Source organism: Microchirus variegatus (assembly GCF_963457635.1).
Source record: "Microchirus variegatus genome assembly, chromosome: 19".
Taxonomy (NCBI): domain Eukaryota; kingdom Metazoa; phylum Chordata; class Actinopteri; order Pleuronectiformes; family Soleidae; genus Microchirus; species Microchirus variegatus.
The window spans coordinates 8957712-8963737 of record NC_139820.1 but is presented as its reverse complement, the minus strand read 5'-3'; the positions used below and the strand labels follow the sequence as shown (position 1 = coordinate 8963737).

General features: G+C 43.3%; 1 protein-coding gene across 3 annotated transcripts in view; it reads left to right on the top strand.

Annotated features, from left to right (window-relative positions):
• Positions 1-324: 324 nt before the first annotated feature.
• add3a (adducin 3 (gamma) a) overlaps positions 325-6026 on the top strand; it is a 70040-nt gene continuing 64338 nt past the window's right edge. For 2 of the 3 annotated variants that reach the window (XM_083906172.1, XM_083906169.1), the window contains exon 1: positions 325-449. The gene's annotated coding sequence lies outside the window, so the exon portion shown is untranslated. Of the gene's footprint in view, positions 450-1292; positions 1420-6026 lie in introns of those variants that run through there. The other variant, XM_083906170.1, reaches the window with a different exon arrangement.

The window sequence follows — 6026 nt, the reverse complement described above, 5'->3', positions numbered from 1 at the left end:
TTTTTTTGTTCCCTTCACAAAAGATCACTGAAGCACTCCGGGGATAGAACAGCATCTCCCTCCTGTGTGTGTGTGTGTGAATTTAAATTAGGTCTACCCCTCCCCCGTCCCCTCATTAACCCCCCCCCCCCCGCATTGCATGCTTGCTGGCTTGTCCTGTGAAGCCGCTGCTGCAGATAAGTCGTGGTTGCTCACCGTCCACAGTTCCCGGTTTAGTGGGGAAAGAAGAGCAGCAGAGGGGATACTGTAGGAGGAGCGTGAAGCAAAGTGGGCAGCAACAGTTTTGCACTGCTACAATGGGAGAGGCGTGCTAGGAGTGTGTGTGTGTGAGAGAGAGACAGTGAGCAGCAGCACAGGCAGAGGACTCGCTGCAGTGCAGGTGGATCACAGCCGTGTGGTGGAGAGGAAGAATCCTGAAGGCAGCAGATTAACCCTGATTGGCTTGTACGGTAGGTTTGTACTGCAGTTTGTTTACGTGCCATACTAGCTCTCTGCTGTGTGTCTGGTGCCTCTCTTTTTGCATGTGAGTACTCTGTGACTGACATAATGGATGCTGTGTTCTACGCCATCCCGGCTGCTATCTCCCTGCTGTCCACTTTCACTGCCTCTGTGCAGTTGTGACACTTCCCAGAGCCGACAGCGCAAAGCAGTGGAGCACAAATCTGTGTTAATCCCATGCATGTTTGCGAAGCTGTGGCATAGGCTGTGGTTTTATATGCTTTGCTGGTTTAATAACATGCTCAGGAGTTCAGACTACATGAGTAACTTTAAAAAAAAAAAAGCTGCACAGGGAACGAGGCCTTTCTGTTCTGGATTGCTTCAGGCTAAATGAAAAAAGCAGAGGCCCTCTTCCCTCCATTCAGATCAAGAGTTCTTTTACTATGGCGATGAATAGAGCTGGGAGCTGGGAGCTGTGAATGGGAACTGGGATGGTTTTCTGTGTGCAGAAGAGCGGTGCCGCCCTCTTAAGAGTCACCATGCTTAGTGGGGAAGGTGGGGTTTGCAGAGGGGGCTGGGTTTTTATTGCATATTGGTCCCATGGATATGTGACATGCTTCTACCTGTGTTCAGTATACTACATGTTATAAAATGGTTGAGAGGTGCTCGCTGATTACAGTTCTGTTCTTTATCCCCTGAGGGAAAGGAGGGGTGACACAGTCAAGTACTGTATCAGTCAATCTGTCTTTTCATAGGTGTCTGTTTACTCATGACCGAACTGTGATAAGGAGTTCTTATGCGTTGCCAATTTCTATTTCTGGCTGTTGTTTTCTGAGTGTTGCTATTGAAGGGCTTCTCTCTTGCGTGACTGATGGGAAACTCTGTGGTTTGGCTGCTCTGTGTTGTTTTTTGTTTGCCAGCTCTGATTTTTCTGCGAACAGTTTTTTATCGGACCTTGATCATCTAGGTCTCAAAGTTATGGTGAGTTTCGTTTTGTTTCCCCACAAGAGCACAAATCTTACACCATGTGGAGCCCACCACTCTGTTTCTATATTTTCATGACATAGTCAAAAGAAGGATGTTTTTTTATTTTATTTTATGATGAGTTGACCCAATATAGTGTACCCTGCCTTGCTGTCTGATGTGGTGGAACTGATGGATCTGCATCCAAGATGCTGCCTCCTGATTACAGTGACCTCAAATCTCTTGTGTCAGTGAATCTTGTTATAGACATATTTTGGATTACTCCCTAAAATGACAAATGATTTGAATCGAGTGCGGTCATACCATCTGACGTGCTCATAGCTTTTCTCCAAGTGCTTCAAAATTGCGTGGCAAACCAAAAGTGCAGAACGTACCCACTTTGAGATTCAACGCTGTGTTTGGAGTGTAGTTCTAATCTGCACACTGCTTCCATGACGCTCTTTGAAATGGCGATAGCCTTGGTCCTCTAACAAATCCTGAGATGTCTCTTCAAATATTTGTCTCGAGTTCTTTTGCACAGAAGCAATATAGCAATAACACGTCAACGAGCTTTGTTTGGGTCTTCATCCTTTTAGCCACTTTCTGAGGTTTTCTCATTATTTCAGGAATGTTTTTTTTTTATGTTGCAGCTTCGGGCCAATTGATTTGCAGTTCTGCTGGCCTTGATTTCCTCTTGAGGAAATGTTTGTATCAGGCTGAAATGAATTCAACGCCACATGACTGCTCTCAGGTCAAGGTTTTGAGATATATCGTTCGTGGCAACCGAAGAAAGATTTCTCAGCCGTTACATGTGACTTCAGTGCACTTCGAACTTGAACGTGTAATTCAATAACATTTTAAAAGTAGTCAAAGGAAGTTACTCCCCCCCCCCCCTCCCCCCGCATGCGGACTCTGAGGAGGTGAACACTCAGTGCTTCAACGGTGAAGTATTGTCCTGCTTTCCCCAATCAATCCCGATGACCCAGGCACCTCTTCACCTCCTCTCCTCATGTTTCCACTTAAGGACGGACGGATGATAGACTGTGTAGACTTTTCATTCAGACTACGCTGCAGTTCGGAAGACTCTTTAAATGGCTGGATTTGCTTTTTTTTTAATATACTGAACCAAACAAACCCCCCATTCCATATTTCAAATCAATTCAATTTATTTGTATAGAGCCAAATCACAACATCAAATCATACATAGACAAGCCATCTGCCTCGACCGGTTGCGGTGAAAGGAAAACGGGACAGAGGGAGATGAGGTAGAGACAGAAGGAGGAGACCAGGATCAGATATACAACAACTGTATCAAGTTATACGTTTATACAGGACAGTTAGAGTCAGTGATGACATGTTTATAGAACTATGATGTCATTTATATAAGCAGCAGCAGACATTATATTTGTACTTCTTATCCAGAAAGGCACACAACATGCCCTCATTTAAGCTGTAGTTTTGCTTGATTAAAATGAGTCTGAGAATGTGTTTTACCAAAAGACACAAAGGGTAGTGTCGTATCGTCCAAGAAATGGGTGTTGCTCTTGTTGCTAATTTGTGTAGTAAATCATTGGTTTATGTAATGTGGCACTGTGTGTGTGTGTGTGTGTGTGTGTGTGTGTGTGTACATGTGTGTTAAAAAGCTTGGCTAGCCTGTCACCGATTATGTCATTCAACATGGTTTCCAGCTGTCTGAGTCAGCTGCATTTCATTTTGCTTTCGAGACAGTCATCCCCAACCACAGTATGTGTCGTTTTGGTATGTTTATAGTATATTTATATGTGTGTATATAATAGTCTTCGTAAGTATTTGCTCTCTAACACTAAGGCGTCACATGCTGGCCTGCGGAGAAAGGAAATCATGGCTGACAGTTCCTGGCCGATAAAAGGTCTGAATCTTTTTGCGGTGCTCTTTCATGATTGCGATAGAACACCGTGGTCCAGCTCCCTAAGTTAAACCAAATGTATTTGGGCTGGGTCCCTTCTGAGGGGCTTAAATGTGAATTTTGACAAAAAGGACAGCCTTCGTTACAGCTTTAATGCAGGTGCACATGCAGGGCCCCAAACTCACTGAGATCGGGTTTCTCTCGCAGCAACCAAAGCAAGATTATAAGTTCTTTGAAAAATGTGGATGGTATTTGCGCTCATGATGATTTTGTTCGGTTTGGTATCTCGGTGGAGAAATGAAAGTGATGCGCATATTCCTTTAGATCTGGGATGCCCAACCGTTTTTTTAAATCAAGATCTACTTTAAAAGTGTCTAGTCTGTCGAGATCTACTGGTTCACGTAGTCATCGCTTTTCAATTGAGTAATTACAGTGAACACGAGAAACTGACACATCCAGATATAATAGAAAAAGTATTTTGTGAGCATGTTTCTAACTTGGTGATCTGGTACTGGGAGGAGAAAGCTAGTTTCATGTAGTCAGGGTAGTAGGAGCTGGTTGCAATTCTTCAGGCAGGCCATAGGGCGGTCATTTGTCATTGAGGATCCTGTCACAATGACCTGACCTGGCAGTAAAGTTCAGATCAGGCCTAAAAAAACTGCCAGATCCTGTGCCCAAACTGTCTGGGCTGACCCGACCCATTAACTATAATTATGAGCCTGAGCCCGATGCTACCTCTTGCAATCAACTGAGAATTAGTCCACGGTAGATCGCAATAGACTGGTTAGGCTTATAATGGTATTGACAGATTGACTTCTTTTTTTACCCCCTTTTTTTTTTACTACGTTTTTTTACCCCCTATAGTTACACTATAAATTCATGAGTAAAAAACTCATTATATCATTGTACATTGGTTAATAATATCAGCTAAGTGGCTAAATGCCAATTGTAAAGTCTGAGTTGCTTGGCTCTTTCCCCAACAGTAGTTAGACTCTGCACTGCCCTCAACCACAGTTAGTTGAGGCTTATAGGTTGAAACCAATAATGGTTTGAAACTCTCCCAGCACTTTTTATAGATGGCTCTGGCCAGGTCAGAGTTCATGGGAAAGCTTTGCTGAACTTGTCTTCACTAAGTGACTGGATCTTCTGACATGCTTCTCATGACTGAAATTCATCACTAAAATTGGATCTCACAGTTATGTGTTTGAAAATAAGAGAGAATCTCGATGCACCTGTTCCACTGGCTGTGTTAAAGTTCCTGACCAGCTACTAGGGCTGGCCAAAAACTTTGTCACAAGGAATTTCAAAATCAGTCGTCACAGGCTCGCTGTCCATCTGGAACTCGTTCCCCAAGTGTAAGGATTTAAGGATGGAGGGATTTAACACCAGAAAACACTTTTTTGGTGGTTGTCTGATGTTGTTGATTTTGTTCGCTCTCTTACTCTTGGCAGAATGAGAAGAACCTTCCCATTCCAAGTGTCATGGCTTTAATTTTTGTTTCAAAAGACAATCAGTGCGTGGATACTGAACGCTGCAAGAAGGACAATATGAGATAAAAGTTTCCACCAAATTAAACATTTGGCAGTATTCACCAAAACCACCAGATGATTCAGGCCTTGGGGACATGGCGTAACAGGACATCACTCCCCAGCAGTCATGACCAACTTTTACTTTCCATTATCCACCGAGTTCCTTTTGGTCTCATGTCATTTACTTTCCCATCTGACACTTGTTTTTCTGTGAAATTACCTCATACAATTTAATCAACAGATGTAGTTGGCATCCGTATTTCAAACCAAAATACGATTGAAAATTATTCAGTGCTATGATGTGCAGGTCTTACTTACTGTTTTATCCTGAAAGAGTTTCATGGTTTCAGGGTTAGGGCAGCTTACTTCCCTGTCTTGGCAATAACAATTGCACAGTAGTTTTTGTCACATAGAGGCATTATCTATTATTCAGGGGTTTTGTTTGAATAAATCTGTCACCAGACTTTAGCTAGCATTAGGCCACGTCCAGACGTAAGCGGCACGATACGTCAACAATCTTTTTCTTTGCCGGTTTCAAAAAGTTCCCCGTAAAGATCTTTCAGGAAATATCTCCGCACAGAACCCCCTAATACGACTCATAACGCTATAGTACATACGTTGCGCAGGTCCCATGAAACACTCGGAACCCCTCTCCGACAGAAAGAAGTATGCAAATTCAGTTTACATTGGTTGCTCTGCTGACTTTCACAGATGTACCAGTAATAAAGCTAGGTTTATGGCCACCATAGTGTGCTGGGTGAGCAACAAAAATCACATCATATCCTGTGTTGGACCGGGCGCGTCAGCTCCAAAAGGTGTCATGGCGCTAGGGCACTCACCTCAGAATCTTTGTCACTTTGTCGACTGCGGCGTGTGCCAACTCTTCACTTTCAAGTTAGGGTTAGGGTTATGCCCCATGCAACAGCAAGCATAAACGAGGCTTAATGTGTAATCTTCAGTTATATTGACCTATCCTCTGGCATGTTAGTCATCACTTTTTTTAATGTTACATCTGTCTGCAAGGTTGTTTTTTCCTTGATGTGTCGGGGACAGGAATTGTGAAAAGGGGAGTGGGACGCACAGGATGTATGTCACTTTACTTTTCTCAACCATGTCAGTTTCTACGTAACCTAAAATCAGACAAACCAACTGGTCGAAGCACACATGTTCAAACGTATCACGTCCATGGAATATGCTGAAATCCCTGCGGA